The sequence below is a fragment of the Lonchura striata genome, chromosome 7 (assembly GCF_050655825.1).
Source record: "Lonchura striata isolate lonStrDom1 chromosome 7, ASM5065582v1, whole genome shotgun sequence".
Lineage (NCBI taxonomy): Eukaryota > Metazoa > Chordata > Aves > Passeriformes > Estrildidae > Lonchura > Lonchura striata.
The window spans coordinates 32,861,770-32,882,046 of record NC_140709.1 but is presented as its reverse complement, the minus strand read 5'-3'; the positions used below and the strand labels follow the sequence as shown (position 1 = coordinate 32,882,046).

The 20,277-nt window shown below is 39.2% G+C and overlaps 1 long non-coding RNA gene across 1 annotated transcript; it reads left to right on the top strand.

Moving 5' to 3' along the window:
* The first annotated feature begins 4,532 nt into the window (after positions 1-4,532).
* On the top strand, positions 4,533-19,561 carry LOC146766940 (uncharacterized). Its single transcript, XR_014956611.1, has 3 exons — positions 4,533-4,652; positions 10,785-11,012; positions 12,488-19,561. It is a non-coding gene; the product is annotated as an uncharacterized LOC146766940 (long non-coding RNA).
* Positions 19,562-20,277: the final 716 nt, after the last annotated feature.

Sequence of the window (20,277 nt, the reverse complement as noted above, 5' to 3'; positions counted from 1 at the left end):
CTTACTTTTGCCTTATTAAAAAGTTTCATGTGGAAAGTGCTTTGAACTCTTCTGATGGCATTGTTATGCCAGTGCCATATATTTTTGTAACTACATAAGTGAAATATGTTCAATGCCAAGCAGAATGAAAGTGGTGAGTGCCTGTGGTTAAAGAACCTTTCATGGACACTGCTCAAGCCTCCTGTCAAATCTGTATTTCTAACAATCTTGTAGGAGAAGTGGAAGGAGCAGGAAGATGCCCAAATAGCCCTTTATATTTATATAACACTGGTTTAATAATGATATATTGTACAATATAAGATACAACGGGAAGGATGTATCAAGGGGGAATCTGCAGGAGTTATTTTGGTTATTGCAGTAGGCAGCCTTTTCATTAGGGCACAGAATATGACACTCCAGGAAAGAACAGAGAGATTTATCAGTGATGGAGAGTCCTGGGATACTGTTTTAGATAGCAGTTTTCACTAAGGAAGCCAACATACTTCATACCATTTTTTTTGTATCAGAGTTCAGGTCTCAGTAGGAAGATCAGCTGCACATGAACAGCAGCAGAGAAGCAAGATTTGGAGCTACAGCAGGAGAAGAAATCATCACAGGGAGCTAAGAAACTCTGGACTTGTGAAATTGAGTGGACTTGGTCTCTCTTCACAGGGAGTTATGAATGAAGTGACTCAAATAGAGGCATCAAAAATTATCTTTGAGAAAGTATGAAGGATTTATGAAGTCCTAGATCCTGGAAAAAGTGAATGCTGTCCTTATATTTAAAAAGAGGGAAAAGGAAGATCAGAGGATCAGCCAGCCTTCCCAGAAAAAAATACTGAAGAAACAAATAATTTTTGAGGAAAAAACCCAAATGCTACACAGAACAAAGTGAACCCAAGGAAGTGTGAAACAACAAAGATCTGTCAAAAGCAAATTATCCAAGTTTCAAACCTTTTTTTTTTTTTTTTTCCTGTGAAAGAATAGAGTGGCTATAGTACAGCTGGCCAGCGTGGAATACTTTGAGCTTTGTAAGCATAACATTGTGGCCTCCAAAGTAGACTGGGAAAAGTGTATCTGTAATTAAACTGCCCTAAGGTTGATACAGGGCTGTCTGGAAAGCCATTTTCACAGAGAGGTTATTAATGACTCACTGCCAAGATCTCAGGCAGGATCCTGTGTAGGATCCTGCAGGATGCTGTGCAGGATGCTGCTCTCTGGGTGCAGCAGAAACTTCTTCATCAATAACTTGGATGATGAATCAAAGGTTCATATGCAGGTCATGTCAGACTCAGGCATGTTGGAAAAATAAGAAAATTTTTCCCAATAACCTTATAATTTAAGAGAAATGTTCTGAAATATAGAGTGGAGTTGAATTAAGGATGAATATGAACTTTGCAATGCTGACCAGCAATATGAGTGTACAAGGATAGTCAGCTGTGCCAGTTCAGAATGCACTGGGTGATGCATCTGCAGGGAAAGAGCTGGGCTCTTACTGGGCATCACTAGTGGGAGAAACCACTGTCAAGCTCTTGTGCAAACCACAAGCACTCACTGGGTATGCAAAATCAGGCAATGTTCTCTTCCCTCTGGTGACCAGTGGCAGGACCCAAGGGAACGGCTGGAGCTGTGCCAGGGGAGATTTAGGTTGGATATCAGGAGAAGGTTCTTCCCCAGAGGGTGGTGGGGCACTGAACAGGCTGCCCAGGGTATGGTCACGGCTCCAAGGCTGACAGAACCCAAGGAGCATTTGGACACCACTCTCAGGCACAGGGTGGGATTGTTGAGGTGTCTGTGCAGGGCCAGGAGTTGATGATTCCTGTGGATGATTCCTGTGGATCTGTTCCAAGCCCTGCAGGGTAAGTGAAGGTGCTCTGGTGAAATCTGATGTCCAATTCCAGCGCTAGGCTTTATTGAAGACAACACCAGAGACCTGCAAGTGTAAGGCAATGTAGCAGAATGCCTACTAGTGAAAGTGTAATGAACTGCTGTTATTTCATCTAAAGAACTAAAAAGGCACCAGTGCTACAGGATAATTGACTTTAAACTGAGAAGAGACTGACTGCTGCAAAGGTAGGGAGCAATTTTTCTCTGTGTCCAAGTGAATGAGACATGGAGTAATAAGCTAAACCTGAAGCAACTGATTTAGATTAGACATTAGGAAAAGGTTTCCAACAGCACGGGTAGTTCAGGATGAGAACAGAGTCTGTGCTCTCCACAGACAATTTCTGTAATAGGAAATTTTTAAGAACAGGCTAACCCAATGTCTGAGTGACCTCTGCATAGCTGGCTCAGCCCCAAAGCAGCTGTACTATCCACAATTCTACTTCTCCTTGTCGAGGGCAGAGCAGAAGGTGGAATAGCCACCTGGGATATGGCATTTTGGGTTTTCCTTTCAGTAATTGTAATTTTTTTTTCCTGTCTGGTACATGTTCTGCCTTCTGCTTCTCTTGCACTCAGTGTAATTTATATACAGCTAGTCTATGATAGTTTCATTAGAAGGGGAATGTAAATAAAAGGAGTGAGAAAAATATATTAATGTTTTTAAAATACCTTATGAGCCCAAGTGAAAGGCAGTATATAAGCACAAGCATTATTATGGGAAATCAATGAATAAGGTAATAAACCAAATTAAATAAAAAAATGAAAAAAACCCCAAAAAGTGCTATACTCTGCACATAAACCCCATAAAATATATATTAACCTTAAATAATAACAACCCATTTTCAGGAGTTGCTGGTTTTGGTTGTTCTTTTTTTAATTAATTAAGTCTTTTCCATTTACCAAAGTTCAAACAATTAATCACAAGCCTATGTAATCAAAAGTGGAGTTTATTTCTTATTACCTATTCACATTGCAATCCCAGCATTTGAGATGATTACATACTATATATAAACACACACCTTCTATGTAATCATTTAAAGTGCTGTGAACAGTGTATAGGTAGCTGAAAACGAACACTGTGTGTGCAGCACAAAGCAGTAATAGCATTCCAGGGTATGTCACATCATGAGAAAGACTAATCTGTTCCTGAAATGAATTTGACTTATTCATTAGTGAGATGAAGAAAGCTGATTACAGTGAACTATTTTCTTTTACATCAAATAAGGGATAATATTACCCTAAAGATTTGTTTTTTTCCCCTTGAAGAAAAAGACATGTTCTAAAGGAGATTGTGATTTTTAAGGCAGCTGCAACGGGTCAATCACCCTTGAATCCTATGGCTCTATTTTTGTTGGGTTTACTTCATCATATCATTTTAAAAACACCTATTCAAATTCATGGCAAACAAATAGGGATTTCTTATTTGTGCAAGTTTCTCTGGTACATGTCATCCAGCACTCTTTAGATACTTAAAGAAGCAATAAAGATGCATGAAAGTTTAAGTAAAGAATTTTTTTAGTTGGAGTATTAATGAATAATTCAGGCAGCAGGGTTTGGAGGGAAATGTAGAGGATCACAGCTTATTATGAGGAAATGCATTAATCAGAAAAAAGGCAGCCCAACAGTCAACATTTACTTGTTCATTAATGTTTGCATGCCATGTAAAAATACATAATATTTCAAATGAAAATGTGAACAGCCTGTTCTTTTCCTTTCATAGCCAGGTTATTCAAATTTCCATTTTGTCTAGAGCTAATCCCAACTGTAACTGGAAACAGCTCCAGATGCAGCAGCAGCTTTAGAAGGACATTGAGGTAGTTTACAGAATGAATTAATGAGAGTGAATAGTGTATTCTACATTTGCAAGTCCTTTAATCAAAGGCTCTTGGAGCAATTAATAAACATTGCTGCACTGCTGCAGGAGAAGGAACAGTTGCTGTAAAAAATTCCCAGTGGTAAACCCTGGGTGTAGTGGCTGGGTACTGGTGACCAAGTCACCTTAGAAAAGGAGACTTCAGTGCCTGAGTTTTGACCAATTTTTAAGTCTGTAGATGCTTTCAATGCCTCCCAATTTTCTTTATTGAAGATGATACAGGCACAGAGAGCTCAGTTCTGTTCTCTCACACATCTGGGAGCTGTTGGCCCCAACAAAGCTCAAATCTATGATGCACTGAATGTCTTCATAAAATAATCAGTAGGAAACGGGGAAAATGGAGATATTGTGTACCTGCAGCATCTGACAGGATTTGTAGGGTCAGAATGAGGTCCAGAAATAGGACATAAAGAAAGTAATGCAATTATGACAAAGAATCAAAGATATACCATGCTTTTACCACAAAACTACTTTCCTGCAGTCACAAATTATTAAAATCCAGGGTAGGACTTAGAGGAAAACAACAAACCAATTAGCTTTTAAGGATAAGTAAAGTAACCAAACATAACATTTGGGCTATCTAGGCTTTTTCATGCAGAGGAACAGCATTCCTTGGACACTTGACCACGTGAAAAGCCAAAAAGATTGAAGCAAAAGTAACAGTTACTCCAAAGAGATAATACTATTTGCAACAGTGGGTAGAAAGGAAGAGCAAAAAATGGAGAAAAAGACAGAATAGCTTGTTTCTAACCTTAGCTCCAAAATAAATAAATTACAAAACATCAGAGAGATTGTGTTATTTTGGTGCAGAGAAGCTTGGACAAACCATTTTACTTTCTTTTGTTTTCTTACTTCTCAGATACTTCTGGGGGACTTGAAGAACTGTTTGAACTGTCATGGGGCTGGAACAACTGAGGTCAGTGGTCTGTGTTTATATCAAGGGAAGTTCAGAGATTTTCCTTTAAATGAAAATTCATCCACAGTCTCCAATGGCAGTGTCCCAGTGGATGCCAGGGAAGGGAGCCTGGAAAAGAAGAGGGGGCTGCTGATATTTGGTGAAGGGAAAATGTTGCATATAGGTAAAGTCTTATAAAATAAGGGCCTTGTTACCTTTGTAAAATCATGGCTCAGGCCTGCTGCTTTGGCTCAGTAGAGGAGCACTGTGGGAAAGTGATTCAGCTGAATTAGAGGTAGAAAAAGAAGTTATATAACCATAATGTGCTCATATTGTGGGGTATGCTTGGATTATGGTTGTTATGATTTAAAACTATGTAAATGATAAAGGCCTAAATGCTTAAAAATTCCTGGTTTTTGCAATAAAGGGGCCCTAAACAACATAAACTGCTGCACGTAGGTGTGGGAGCACTGATCAAACCCAAACTGCTTGCAGGGCTGTCAGGACAAGGTTCAAGAGCCCCCAGCAATCCAGGAGGGGCTGGTGGAGCAGAGCAGGCAGGACAGAGGCAGCAGATGCTTCCCAACACAAGCTCTGCAGCAGTTTAGGTTGTTTTACTGGTGAATCCTCCAAATTTAAGCCTGGGTCTTGCTGGCATTTGGATCTCATCTGCTGGGACTCCATATACTTTTAGGACAATAGCACAGACATGTGCGCAGCACATAACACAGAGGGTGGGAAGTTTTATGATCTTAGATCTGAGTGGTCAGTTCATCCCAAGTCATAAAGCAACAACTGTAAAAACTCTCCCCTGAGAGTGGGTTTCTTCAAGTAACATCTCACTTCAGGGAAGAAAAGGGGAACTGTATCCTGAATGAAGCAGAATGACAATTCAAGGGGCTGTTTCTTGAGACTCTACAGAACTTGGAATGGGTCACCACTTTTTGGGGAAAATTTCTACAGAGTATCAGAGTCTTTCAAGGACTGCAGTAAATTGTGGGAGCAGTTGAGTTCTCAGTTGATTGAAACAAGCAGAGGGGATCTGCAGTCTGAGTAATCTTCCAAGTGCCTGGGTTACTTGAAGTGAAATATATTAAGACTTGGCAGTGTTTGGTGCTGGGCACTGATGCAGAGTACAACTTATAAGAACTGATGGTTTCATCATTTCCAACAGTTCACTGGGATGCAATTTGGCTGGTCCAGCAGATCTTGGCTCAGGACTTCGCTGTGTTACATCATGTTTGTACCAGATCTTATTCCTTGGCATTCAGCTGTAGTTTGTGCCCTCTATCCAATAAAGGGTTGCAGGAGATGGGCAAGATGAAATGGTAATGAATCAGCATCACTGTCTGGAAGCTTGGAAGTTGCTGAACACTGCCTCAAATGGGATAGTCTCTTCCAGAGAGTAACTGGTTGTCAGATGTCTTCACAACTATGCAGAGAAGATTTGGGCTGTCATTTGTCCTGCAGGTTAGAAGAGTTGACCCAGGCACTGCTGAGGAAGAAATGTGGAGTGAGGGCTTTGGGACTTCAGCATGCCCTGATTTGTCTGGTTATGAGTCTGATTCTGACAGAAGTGCTGGTGCATTTCTTTATGATCCCTTATGGTAATCTGTAAGTGAGCATAAAATCATCTCATCTGGCTGTTTTTATTGCCAGGTGAAAGAATTGGAATTAAGGGGCTTAGCTAAGACCTCTTCTGAACTTGATTTATGCAGAGAACACAACCAAAATTGATTGAATACAACAGGATTAATTTATTTGCTTCATGTTAGAACCTAATCCAAGACCCTCAATTATCTTTCAATCAGTGTCAGTGAAAAATGGGGAAATACACTGTGATTTCTTAAGGTGTTATTTGCCTGCATGTTCATTTAGACTCAAGTTAAAAAAACCACCAGGAATCTGTGCTTAATATCTCTAAGCCAACGACACCAATTTTCTCTAAGGAAAGACAATTTTACGGTTAAATCAGAAAAGTTGTTATGAAGTATCAGCATTCCCAATCAGTCCATTTTGTCTAGTGTTTGCTTTAATTCCAACTGGTGTAAAAGAAGGTGTTCTTATTTGATAATATTTGAATCAGATTCACAGTGAATAATTTTACCACAGCACAGTCTTTTCTTTTTTTCAAACTCTTTTATAATTCCCAGTTACACTGTAATGCTGACACAGCTCCATCTATCCTGAATTCTGCTCAGATACACAAATCTTCTGTCAGGACTGCATGTTTTGGGCACTTGGATGTGATGCTCTCACTGTTTTCCTGTGGCACCACATCCTTGTAATGTTTTCCCAGTCAAGGCAGTGCAGAAAGCAGATTAGCCAGCCTTTCTCTTGCTGCAAGGCAGAACTGAACAGTGAAGTTCACAGTGAAGTTTGGCACTTGAGTAAAATGCGGCGTACTCCGGATCCAGGGAAGAATGGCTCCAGATCAGAAGGCCAAAGGATCTTTTTTATTAAAACTACTATACTATACTATACTATACTATACTATACTATACTATACTATACTATACTATACTATACTATACTATATTACATTAATATACTATTTAAAGAGATACTATACTGTTCTACATACATACTTCTTACTCACCTATCTGACTCAAACTTGTGACTCTGCTGAGAGCCTGAGCCACAGCTGGATCCATTGGCCACTGACCTCAAAAAACATTCATCAGAACCCAATCCAGCAATCACTGCAGGTAAACAATCTCCACACCACAGAAATCCTGTGAGACAGAATGATGTCTCTCTGTCCAGAGAATGTGAATGTCACAATCCACGAGCTGCAGGGAACACATAGGCTTTACCTTGGAGCTCATCCTCGAGGCTCTTCCCTACCAATGCAACTGGTGAGCTATCACTAGTGCAGTACTGGCTGCTGACATATGAAACATGATCATATTCTGTGTTGGGAGTTTTTCATGGACAGGACAGGACTGCTGGGGTACATTCCTTGAGCAGCATCAGCCTCATTGCATGGTTGAGACAATTGAAAGATGGCAAAAGCTCACATACAGCCAACAGCAGCCAAAGATTTCTTTGTTACAGAGCATTTAAAAAACTTTCTAGCCAATAGCACATTGCTAAAGCTCACAGGCAGTTGTTCTAGCCAGTCACTAAAAGCACAGGTACACCTGCTTCACACAATGCTTGTCTGCTCTCTATTAACAACGCACAATACTCCAGTATTAAGCTTAAAACCTTCTAATATCTCACTAAGCATGTTTTTTGCAGTCTTAAGGTCTATCTTAGCCAAGCCTAAAACTCAAGCTATTGTTTCATGTCCTTGCTGGCTGTACTATTGTAACTTTTCTACTTTCAGACTTTGCAGCTGCAGCTAGTTCTAATTTCTCTGCTCTATTTCTAAAGCCTGCCTTCCCAGCTTTCTGAAAATCATCTTACCTTTACTATTTCCCACAATATACTGTATTTCTTGTTTTTTTCCTCCTGCTGAGACCCACCCAAAGGTGATATTCCCCTCCATTCTTTCTCTTCTACGCACTTGCCAGTAGATGGTGGTAGCAGTTGCTCTATTGATGGCAGTGCCATATGGCGCTGATGTTTGAAAAAAAGCAATGTTTTATGACAGCAGCAAGAATGCCTTCTCCTTGGGAATCTATATTCTGTCCAAGAGTGTACGTTAGGCCCTGCTGAAGTGCTGCCACTTCCATTTAAGCTGAGGTCTCTGCAGCAGCAGCTCCACAAGGGGCTCGCCTCGTCAGCAGCCCAGTGTGATATCAGCTCATATCTCATAGCTCAGAACATAAGACACTTGTTAAGTACAGCGAGGGTCAGCCACAGAAGGCTGATGCTAGATGTTCCAAAAACAAGGCTTCAGGGTGCAGGGAAGAAGTGCAAGCTCCTATGAGGAGTGAGTGCTGCCCGTGTGAAGCCATGGGCTCAGCAAAGCAGGGCTGGGATGCGCTGCTGGGCAGCTCCCAGTGCTTTGGCTGTGGTGAGGGAGATGTGCTTAAATCAAAGTTACAGAGCAGGAGCCTGCTGATCTTCAAGCTGCCTATTAATAGATGGGACATTTGGGAAGCCTAAAATCTCTCCCATAAATTAATAAGCTGAGACAGGGCCATTGTGTGATGTGCTAGGAAGGTGCTCAGCCAAGTCTTAATGGTAAATTCTCCTCAGTTTTAAGGAAACTTAAATATATTTAAGTTTCTTATTATTAGACTACTACTTTTGTTCCATTAAATAATTTATTAACCAATATCAAAAATATAAAACGGACAAGTCTACAAAACAAACCAATAATAAATTTTCTTTTAATAGTACATAAACATACATAATTTTAATAAAGTATATTACATAAAACTATCTAATCATTCATAATCCATTCATAAAAACATACAAAAATTAAACTAAAAAATTAATAATAAAACATTCTTTAAAAATCTATATTATTTAATTTAAAAAATGAAAAGCAGAGTATCCCAAGCCCACAGCCACCCTTTGACCAAAATCATGGAGGCACATTATTCCACTGATGGGTATGTGGATAGAAGAAGGCAGTAAAACATAGAGCCTGCCTGGGGCAGCAACAGGCCTGGTTATGAGGGATGGACAGCCAACAAAGACATGCTTCAGGAGTGGGGAGAAGGAGAATAAGGATGTGACCAACTAAGATGGACTTTTCTCCTAATAATACACTCTTATTTTTCAGAAATATGTATTTAGCCTTATCCATGTTCCCTAGCCTGGTGTGATATTATTCTGATGTACACCAAAGCAGTATCTGGGCATATACATTCCACAGACACAGTAAAGGAATTGGGTCTTCTAAGACTCTCAGAGCTTAGCAGAAATGGTAGGAAAAAATGATACGGCCACTTGAGAGATGAGGGTTCAAATCTTCAATTGAGAGTTAGGTCAGAAGCAAATTTTCCTAGACTTCATTTTCAGCATCTAAATCTAAATTATCCATTTTCCTTTTCCACCTGTAAGATAACCACAGCTCTATTCTCCAACTAATCAGGGAATATTCAACAACTATATCCTCATGAAAACTTGCAAATGTAGTATCTGCAGTTTGCTAGTCTGATTTTTCAGCCTGCACAGCATTCAGCAGTTCTCTGGTATTCCTGGGATTACTGCTTGCTTGGCACTACATCAAGCTTCTTACAAAGTTTCTCTAGTGTGAGTTTAAGGATCTGAGTTTTAGACACAAATTTTTACTTTGAAAGTTGTGTTCAGCAACTGTATAAACTTAAAAAAAAAAAAAGTATCCTGAGAAGGAAGCTCACCTCCTGAGTTTTAACCCTGGCAAATGTGGATGTGTTGACATTTACAACAACAAACAGACAAAATTATGACCAATTACAAAAGGGTAGAAGGTGCATGCACACTGTTTGTTAGCCAATGATAATGCAAAATGAGCATGTGTTATGTGTGTGATAGAGAGAAAAAGTATAAATGTTGTATAAATGTGGGATAATAAACTGCTGATGCTTGCCAAGATCTTCAGCATCAGTCATTTGTCCACCATCAAAAAGTGTTTCATGTAACCTGTTAAAGCCTTTAATAGTTGTACTGTGAGGCCTTACTGGATAAAGAATGGTGGAAGCTGAAAGGACCTCTGGCAGTTATCTCCTCCAACCACCTCCAGATGATTTTTGAGTGTTCCAAGGATGGAGACTCTAGAGCAGTTATTCTGGGGTGAAATGTTCTGAGCCAGTTATCAGTCACACACTGAAGAATACAGGAGCTGTCTGAGGAGTAAGAGTTAGTACTGTGTGAGGGCATGGCCTGAGCACAGCTTGCTGATGCACAAGTTCAGCTCTGCCTTTGGGTATTCAGATTTTGTTTGAAACGCTTTTTAAGATGTGTCAGATAGGAATTGTTGAGAGGAAAAACAAAAAAATCACAGTGATGTTTTTGGTCTCTTTCAGGCGACAGAACAGCTTGACTTGCCTCTCTGAGGGAAAATTTAAGATTAGGAAAAAATTAAGAAGGAAAGAGGGAAAAATTAAGAACTTAATTTTCTGTTGAATAGCTTGAATTTTTCCTTTGGCCTGCATATGCACTATGTGTATGCCAAGTGCACATCAGAACATAATCACTAATCTTGGGAAAGAGGAGTCCTTCACAGAAGGACTCTAGGGAGTTTTCATTGGAAATGTCTCTGTATTTCAGCAGTGCTGGATATGATCTGGAAGGCCAGTGATGCCAGAAGCACTGCTACAACATGGGTGTCTGACCACAGGGCTCAAACTCCTGGAAGAAGCACCATCATCCCTTCTGTGAATTATGACTGGCAGAATTCTTCACCTTGGGAAAGATCTGAAATGAGTTACATGAAGCAGCTGCTGTTGGCATTGCTTCCACTCTTACATTACCTAATTGCATGGAAAAGGCTGACTTATGGTAAGGTAAAACTGGAAAACAGTTGCTGAACAGTGTTTGAGGTTGTTTAATAATTTGCTGAGCTTGTTGTTGAGAGTATCTGTTGGGTAGTAGATGTGCAAAGAGGGATATGAGAGCCAAAGGGAACATTTCCTTCTGTGTTGTGCAGGGACAACAGAGAAGTCAAAGAAAGTTCACTCTACTCTTAAAATCTTAGTTTGTGAGCTGTTCTTTCCAAATCCAGGCAGGCTTTGCTGACCTGCTGCATTTAATCTCAATATTTACTCTGTCATTAAGGCACTGATTTGTTTTATCTTCTGTACTGAAAATTACACTGTTCCATGAAAAATGTCATCACTTCTGTAGAAGATTGTGTCTAGTCTTCTAAATCTTTTAAAGTAGGCATTAATGGCATTATATGACTTTAATGTAAAATAAACAGGAATGCTTGAAACAAACATCTGCTTTCACAGACTGTTATTAGAGTTAGGATGTTGAGAGCCTGGATTTATTGGTTTGAAGATGTGTTTCACCTTTGTTTTTAGAGGCAAGTGTGAAACATAGCTCTATTTCTGCCAGAATATGTGTTATTAATTTATGGAAACTAAAGGCAGAGTGAGAGCTGGAAAAAGAATTTTTAAAATTACTATAATTCAGGCATCTAAAAATAATACTTCCAGGTTACTTCTATAGCCTATTGCTTGTGTCTTTTCTTTTTAGTTCTTTGTTTGAATTTTTTTTCCTGTGTTTGATACAGCAACTATTTCACTATATCCCTGTACATGAAAAAGTAGTTAAAAACACCTGCTGCAGGTTTATTTTTATATAACTAACACATTCATTTTTTGTTTTTTGCAGTGCACATAGCAACTTCAGTAGACCTCATTTATCCTATTCAAAAATTTAAGTACTCTAATTATAGCACTGCCTTCCTCCTTGAATAATTTTAAAATTATGGAATTTCAATTTGTGTAGTCTCTCCTCATATTGTACATATTTTTAATCCGAGGCTCAGCTTATTACCATCTGTACCACTTCACAGGCCTACAGGATGCTATTAGGAAACCAGGTCACTAGGACAGAACTCAGCAGACAGATTTCAATTTCCTTACCCTTAGAAACAGGGCTCCAGGTACCAGGGAGACTTATTCCTCCTTATTCTTCCTAGATTTTTAAGTATTTTGTTATTAGTATTTCATCTTTATTCCAGACACCAGTATAGCAGATAAGCAAAGTAACTGTAAACTCTCTTCATGCAGGGCTGGTCTTCCCTCTGTGATGTCTGTAGTTTAAACCATGCATCCATTGGGGTCTGTAATTGTACAATGTGCAAAACAACACTTTTTCCATTGAAATAAAATAAAATTCTTGGCTTGGTTCTTCAAATTTGTATTTTGTCTAACACTGAAATGATGTGGTGTTTTTTTTTTTTGTTTGTTTGTTTTTTTTGGTTTGGTTTTTTTTTTTTTTTTTTTTTGGTTTTTTTTTTTATTCAGTGTATGAACTAATGAACTAACCTGGTGGCATTGAGAACAAAATATTAAACAGAGCAGTAAAGAAGGTTACTCTGAAGTTGCAATTCATGCCTGGTACGTATGGATTGGCATCAAATCTTGATACAACAAATGAAAAGGGTGTGGCTGGACACCTTTCTAGTGATTTTCTGAGCCAATAATTCCATGTTCTATGGTCATGCATGGGTTTTCTAATTTGTGAAGATCTGGCTTGTTTCCTTGTATCCTTTTAGGTGAAAATGAGATTAGAGCTCTAACAAAAGTGCAGGAGAATGTGGTTTTGAATATCAGAAAATACAGTCTCTATAGAAAGTCCTTATGGGACTATTTATTTATGTATAGTTAAGGTTTGCAGCCTCTATGTGTTATGTGGTGATTGCCTGTAGGGAAAAAAAAAAATTATTTATACATAATGAAATAGTGCACAGTTCCTACAAACAGATATGCTGGAAATTAAACCAGGAGAGAAAGTATTTCTTTACACTATTCTCAGCGGTGTACTGGGAATATATAGGGTTTCCTAAATGATACTTGGGCCTCTCCAACAGGAACTTTATTAGATATTTGATATAAAACTTCACTGTCTGTGCAAAAACCCAGGATGTATCATTACAAATGTATCTTCTGTGAACTCTATTTTTAAAAAAGCCACATAATTTTATGTTGCATTACTTTAATCTTATTTTCAGTATAAATAATAATATAGAAAGCATTGTTTTCTTTAATATCTTTAGTTTTGAAGTGTGTCACCTCAGATGTGTGAAGTGTGTCAGCTCAAACCCACTCAGTCCAACAAAGACACCCTTCCATCAGTGACTACACCTGGTGCCAGCAAAGAAGGTCTTGAAGGTCAATATATCTGTGTTGTGGTGTCAATATATCAATATATATGGAGGTAAACTTTTCTCTCCCCCTGAGCTTAATTTCCGTCCTACTTTTATTTGTCCCTGTCAACACAGAATTAGAATGAAATAATCACAAGTACACCCATGAGTGCCTGTAACTCTCCAGCTCCCTCTCAGAACACCACTACAGGACAGCAGAAGGACAAAATGAAATATTTTTGATGTGGTATTTCTGTATCATACTAGAATATAATGAAAATATGATTTCTGATTGAGATTATTTAGCCATATTTTATATTTGAGTATGCCCCTATTCGTATGATCTTTTTTCCCACTATGATGGAAAACACAGAACCATTAATTTTTTTACATTAGAATCACAGAATAATTTGGGTTGAAAGGAACTTTAAAGATCATCTAGCTCCAAACCCCCTTCTATGGGGAGGGAATTGTTCTTTACATCATTAGGTCCAGCCAAAAATTACACACAGCTACAGATAGGATTAAGATTTAATAATAAGACAAAGAATTTATCACAGATCTATAGGCAGCTACAAAAAGCAGACACTAGACCTAGAAGATTGGGAAAATGTTTAAATGTTTTCTCTTTCACTGTTGCTACATATAAATAATCCTAATATTTTTTTCAACAGCCTATTCAGCTATTTCCTTCATCAGTGCCACATTCTATATATATTTAAAGTTTTCCAAAATACCTTTAAGTTTAACATTTATACCTAGAATAAGATGGAGGGATTCTACCCTCCTACTTCCCAGCACAGGAAAAAGAAAATAGAAAATAGGAATAAAAAAATCCAAACATTCAAACTGCACTAAGCTTTAAATCCAGCCTCCACAGGTGTATAATATCAGTCACCAGAAGCTATCAGAAGTCCTTACTTATGTGTGGAAGAAAGATAAGGAATTGTTCTGTTTCTCCTGTAATGCTTTAAGTTTGCAAAACTGGGAAGAAGGGTTTTTAATCCTGTGGCAGGCACAAGATTTCTATCAGCCACTCTGGGTAACTATTTCCTTTCAGATTCTGGCTGCATGAAGCTCCTGCTCTTACAAGCGTACATGAAAACCTGCAGGTAGGATAATCCAGATTTAGTTAATATTCTGTAAAACTGGTAACAGTGTGAATTCTGTTATTTCTTTGGAGCTCACAGTTGTGCTTTCAACTATTCCTGATCAGGTGATTTGTTAGTGCACAGAAGCTCTTACAAATACCTCCTCTTTGCTGGTGCACTGGGTGTGACTGGAATTTGTAGGAGCCTTCCCCACACACCAGAGTGAGTTCAGCCCCTATGGGAATCCAGAGCTTCCCTCTGGCTGCCCTGGGACCCTGGCAGGGGTCAGGAACCCCCTGGACAGAGCCCCAGAGACACTGGCTGTGATCTCTGTCCATGGAAAAGAGTTTGCAATCTTACTGGATGAATTACCAGCTCTGAGTGTCTGATATAAGTAATAATTAAGTGTGGCACGGGTGCAAAAGTAAAATTTTAGGATTCTAGATTAGGGGTCCAAAGGGGACAAGATGGAGGAAATTGGGTGTGCCTTGTCCTTTTTCTCCTTCTTCATGCCCTCCATGTTTCACTGTGGTGTTGGCATTTTTCTGTTGGTTCAGGCTGGGGACACACTGTCCAACGTAGGTGACAGATATTGGCACGTTATTGTAAATCCAGCCCAGGGAGTTTCTGGTATTTAATGTTTGTAACATCCCACTGAGGGCAGAGCCCCACACGCTGCCCTGCAGGACAGAGCTGGGCAGGGCAGCAGAACATGTTAGAGATAAACAGAATAAACAACCTGGAAACCAGCACAGACCAATTATGGCTTCTGCTTTGGCAGCAGAGCAGAAAGACAGAGACTTTCTATAATCTCAGAATCATCAATGCCTCAGATTCTGACAAGCCCCCTCCTGCAGTCAGAGTATCCCTGCCTGGGGAAACTGGCTCTTCTTACAAGTGCCAACAGCTCTGCCTGGCCCTGTATTTGCATGGATTTTATGACTCAGCAGACTTTCCTAGATTTTTTAATATTTTTTTTTGTGCCTGCTTACAATAGCCTTTCCCTGAGAAAATAACTGCCTGTTCCATGGATGTTTTTGCACACCCACCACTGCTGCACTGGAGTAGATATGCAATTGTTCATAAGTTCAGTGAAAAGCTACTTTGGAATCAGTTGTGGTTCATAGATGCTGTAAACATCTGTTTTGATCAGTTAAAAAACATGGCTGCTTTTACTAAAAGCTGTGCCTGGGATGATTTTGTTTTGATTATTCAGGACTGTTGGTGTTGAAAATAGGTGTGTCAGCATTTGAAATATGGTCCTCAGGCATTCGGATTTCTTTAATAGCAAGCAAAATTCTCATTAAACAGGCAATTTAAAAATGTAATACTATTCATTTGTTGGGCTATTAAGCATATAGAGTGTTTATATTTCCAGCAAAGAATGAATTAATGGAAAATAAAGCTCTGTCATACACTAATGCCACAGCATTTCAACATAATGTATGTGAGACTGGTTACAAGTCAGCCTTTCAACAGGATTATACATGATCAAAGCTTCTCAAGTGAGAACTATGTAGCTTAAATGATTGAAAACAATTCTAATGTTTGTTTCCTCTCTTTCAAATCTAAGCTTTTTTCTTGTTAAACTAAAAAAACCCTATACCTGTGGGTCTTTGCATTTCCTTCATTCCAGGCAGATGTGTTCAGTGTCACATTCCCCTCAGCACAGGTAGCTCAGGTGTTTTGCCTCAGGTGCACATTTCTGGTAGGATTGAGTGTATCAGCCTGAAATTATCTGTCTGTTTTGATGTCTAAATAAGAGATCAGGGGCAGGTCATGGCAAGGCAAAGTGCTGTTCTTTGAAGGAAAGTGCCAGCAGGTAGGACAGTGTGTCCAGCAAGGAGGGATGAACTCACTGACAGGGACCTGACTTTCCACCCTCACCCTCTGCAAACCCTGACTTCTCAGAGTGCTAATTCACCCTGGGAGGCCTGGTGCCTGAAGTAGTTATCCATCACTATAAGCACATCTCAAACCCTCAAACAGCTCCCACAGGGCTCTTTCAGATGTTAGGTTAGAGATTTTAAGTCAATGAATTGTCTTCTGAATTTTTATGTGCATAGACATAATGTTAGAGGTTAACAAAATTCAGTGCTTTTGGAAAAAGCTATTAATGAGATAATAGTAAAGCTTCTATTAATTAATTGTTTATAATGATACAGAAAAGACCCATGTAATCAAGCACAGATGTTTGGTTTTGATATAAAACTCATGAAAACCACAACCACACTCTCTACTGTAGGACCTAGTGCAAATTTGCTATCACTGTAGCAATGGTACGTAATTGGAGTTATTCTATTGAATGAACCTGGGGGAATTGGAAAAACAGAAACTTCCACAGATACTGAAAGGTTTGATCTGCAGCCTTGGAAGAAGCTTTGGTTGATGTAAAAATACAATACACAGACATTAAGTAGAAAAATCACGAACTTATGTTTCTATAGTTGTAAGTAAGACTATGCCTTAAGTAAGATTATGCCTTAAGTAAGTGAGGAAAAACTGTATTGATAAGATAGGGAAGACTTTATGTTTTAGGGGTATGGTTGTGTGGAGTAAGCTAAGGGTTTGGAAGTTATAATAGAAGTCTGTTACAGAATATATGTGTGTACATGAGATAGCAGCCCATTGGACAAAAGTATCCTCAGTGCAGGAAAATTAAGTAAAGGTGATAGGTTAGAAAAGCAAAATAAACTTTGTGGCATCTATCTATTGGATTAGAAATTCTATATTGTCTTGTAATGAAGAACTTGTTACTACTTTGAGCTATGGCCAAACTGCCTGCTCCCTAAAGCTCTCAGGGCCTCTGAGACTGATGTTAATCTGAGCAATAAATGGTTCTTAGCCTGACGTGGTCCCAGTCCTTCATTAAAAGCAGTGATAATGATACAAACCCAAATGGTTTCAGAACACAGTCATTCCTGTGACTTTCACAATCACAGCAAAAAAAAAATCCATTTTTCAAGAAAAAACATTTTCTGCCTATAAAGCAGAAATTGCAGCCTATTATGGCAGACTAGGATGTGCAGAGGTGCCTTCAGTGTGTGCAGGTGCTGTGACAAGCTGTCCCTGCCTAGCACGTGTCCTTCCAAGGGACCACTGCGGGGAGAAGGGTCACTGCCCTGCTGCACCCCCTGTGCAGAGCCTGGCCACAGAGAATTCCCCTGGTGTCGGTGTCCTGCCTTTCCTCAATGTCACTGGTCCCGCACATCTGCTTTCACACAGTCGCCAGATGTGGCCGAGCAAAGGCACGGAGTCAAACTCTGCAGGAAGGCTGCTTGCAAGTGGTATTAATAGAAAAACCACACACAGGAGCAATTTAAGTGACTTCAGTTCCTTGAGGAGACAATACTGCGGTCATGAAAAAAATTCAAAAGTAAAAGACATGGTATTGTTAGAGACGTGAAAAAATAGTGTCTCGTTCTTTCCTTTCTTCCCCCTCCAGTTTCAGCCACTCTTTTGATGGAGGCAAGACAAAGTATTTTGTCCACAATATCCACTGATTGATTTGTCTGCCTTTTTTAAAAATTAAATTTTCCCTAAAGAAAAATATTTTTTGTTAGTGCCCCCCGCAAGGCTTCCTAAGAAGAAATTTATTTCCCACCCAAAATTGAAGAAGAAAAGGACTATTCTGTTTAAGCCTTGTTATGCACTATCTTATCTCAAAAATCTATCACTACCAGAGTGCTTTATCTGCCTTTTAAACTTAGGGAGTAAGGAGACAAATTCTCCAAATTAACATTTCAAAGGAGTTAGTTATGTCAAAGGACAACACAATTTGTGCAATTTGCACAACACTTAACCCATGCATTTCCCTGACTTCTAGAGCCCTTTCCTTGGAAATCATTATGGTAAGTGTTAAAGAAGCAACTTCTGACATTGATGTGTTGCAAAATATCTCCACAGCAGGCAGAAAGCCTGAGAAGCTTCCAGCTGCTTGGTATATATGTTAGAAAATGTAGGCTTTGTTGTGGTCTGCTTTTGCAGCAAGAATGCCCTCGAGGTAATTTAGAACATCTACTGTGAACACATGAAACCCTTCCCTCTGCAGCCAGCTTACCACTCGAGCCAAGATGACAGGCACAGCTTGGACAGCCAACAGTGGGAAAATCAGCGAGTCAAACTTTCAGGATAAGAAAAATGAGAGAATCAAACAGAGAAAGTAATACCACAATTAAAACAAAACAACAAAAAAAAAAACCCACAAAACCAAACCCCACATATAATTCTGTGTTGCTGTTGTTGCAGCAGCACTGCAGAATTTATAGCTAATCAAGCCATAAACCCTAAGGTAACATTAATCAGCTTGCCAGCCCTTGCAATATACACTTACATTTAAAGAACTGCATTTAAAATTGTGCTCATTTCTTTTTCTGGAAAGACCCAAGATCCTGATTATCCTGTTCAGCAAATGTCTGTATAAAACAAACAGTTTTGCTAGCTTGCCATTGAGCCACCCAATTTCTTGTAGAGTAACAATGAAGCTGTAGATGAGTGCTGATATAACTTCTGTTCTTTTTACTTCCCTTAAAAAATGTGTTGTTGGTGAACTGATAAAACTCTTGTTTGGTTCATTCCTACTTAAAATTAGTAACAGCTCTGGGTTAATGATAGTTTAGAAATTAGTAATGCTGAAGAGCATCCCAGTTCTGTACTTTACCAGTTCTGTGGTTTTCTCTGTTCTGGCTCCACAGTTTGAGGGAAGGTCTGTGAGAAGTCCAGTCAGACCAGTGTAGTTTTGTTGTGCTAATGACCTTCCTCTGAAGCAAAGAGCAGAAAATATATATTCTAGGTTATGCTTATGCTTGATCCACCATGGGAATTTAGTTCTGTTGCTATTAGCAAATCACACAGGAGCTGGTCAATGACCTTAGAAACTGCTTTTGGTTTTACACAAATTTGGGAAAAAAAAAAAAAAAAAAGAAACAGCCCCAAACCCTCAGAATCCATAAGCTAACCACACATTTGTTGTTTTTGTGTTTTTTGTTTGTTTGTTTGTTTGTTTGTTTGTTTTTTTATCCTTTACTGTGACCAGGATGGATAGATACTGAACTCAGAAGGAAAATGATTTTTTAAAGGGGTGTCATCTCCTAGCAGCTCTGTCATATACTCAGGATGCCCATGGACTCTGGAGACACATCTCCATTCCCAACACAGAGTACTGATATCCTGCCTCCTATTTTCCAGGCTCTCCTTTGATTACTTGTTTGGGTGTCCTTGTGCTACAGCACCTTTTACTTTTCCTCTGGTTAGACTGGTCAGCAGCATTCTTGGGCAGAAAAATAAGGAGAAGGAAAAACATTTGGCACTTTCTTAGGTATAAGACATTCATTAGCAAGGAAATCTGAAGAGCATTGAGCAGTGTTTTCCAGCATTTCCTTCTAGTGCCTCCTAGAGCTGTTCTTCAGTGTTTCTATCTATAAGCCACTCTTCACTCTTCAGCATACCCTGATTTTTACATGGCTTCATATTTCCCAGAACTTATCAGAAGGCAAGAAAGGATGTTGCAAAAGTCACTCTGCAAGCACTGTACCAAATAGAATAAAGCAGCACTGGAAAGCTGTTTTCTTATGGATGTTTCACTTGAGACTTAGTCACAACTATTTCGAGAGAGAAAACATCACACGCTAAATACATTTAATTATTTGAATCTTTTCCTGCTTTGGACAGATTGTGACAATCTGACATAAACACTGGCACCAAGTATTAGGGCAATCTGATATTTGACCCACATCTGATTATTTTGCAGCACTCACAACTGTGCTTCCAGTGGAAGATTTCCCCATGTCAAGTTTCAAAGCAGGGTAAATAAAGCCATCTGTTGTGGAAGCAGGATTTTTAAATTATATGCCCTGTT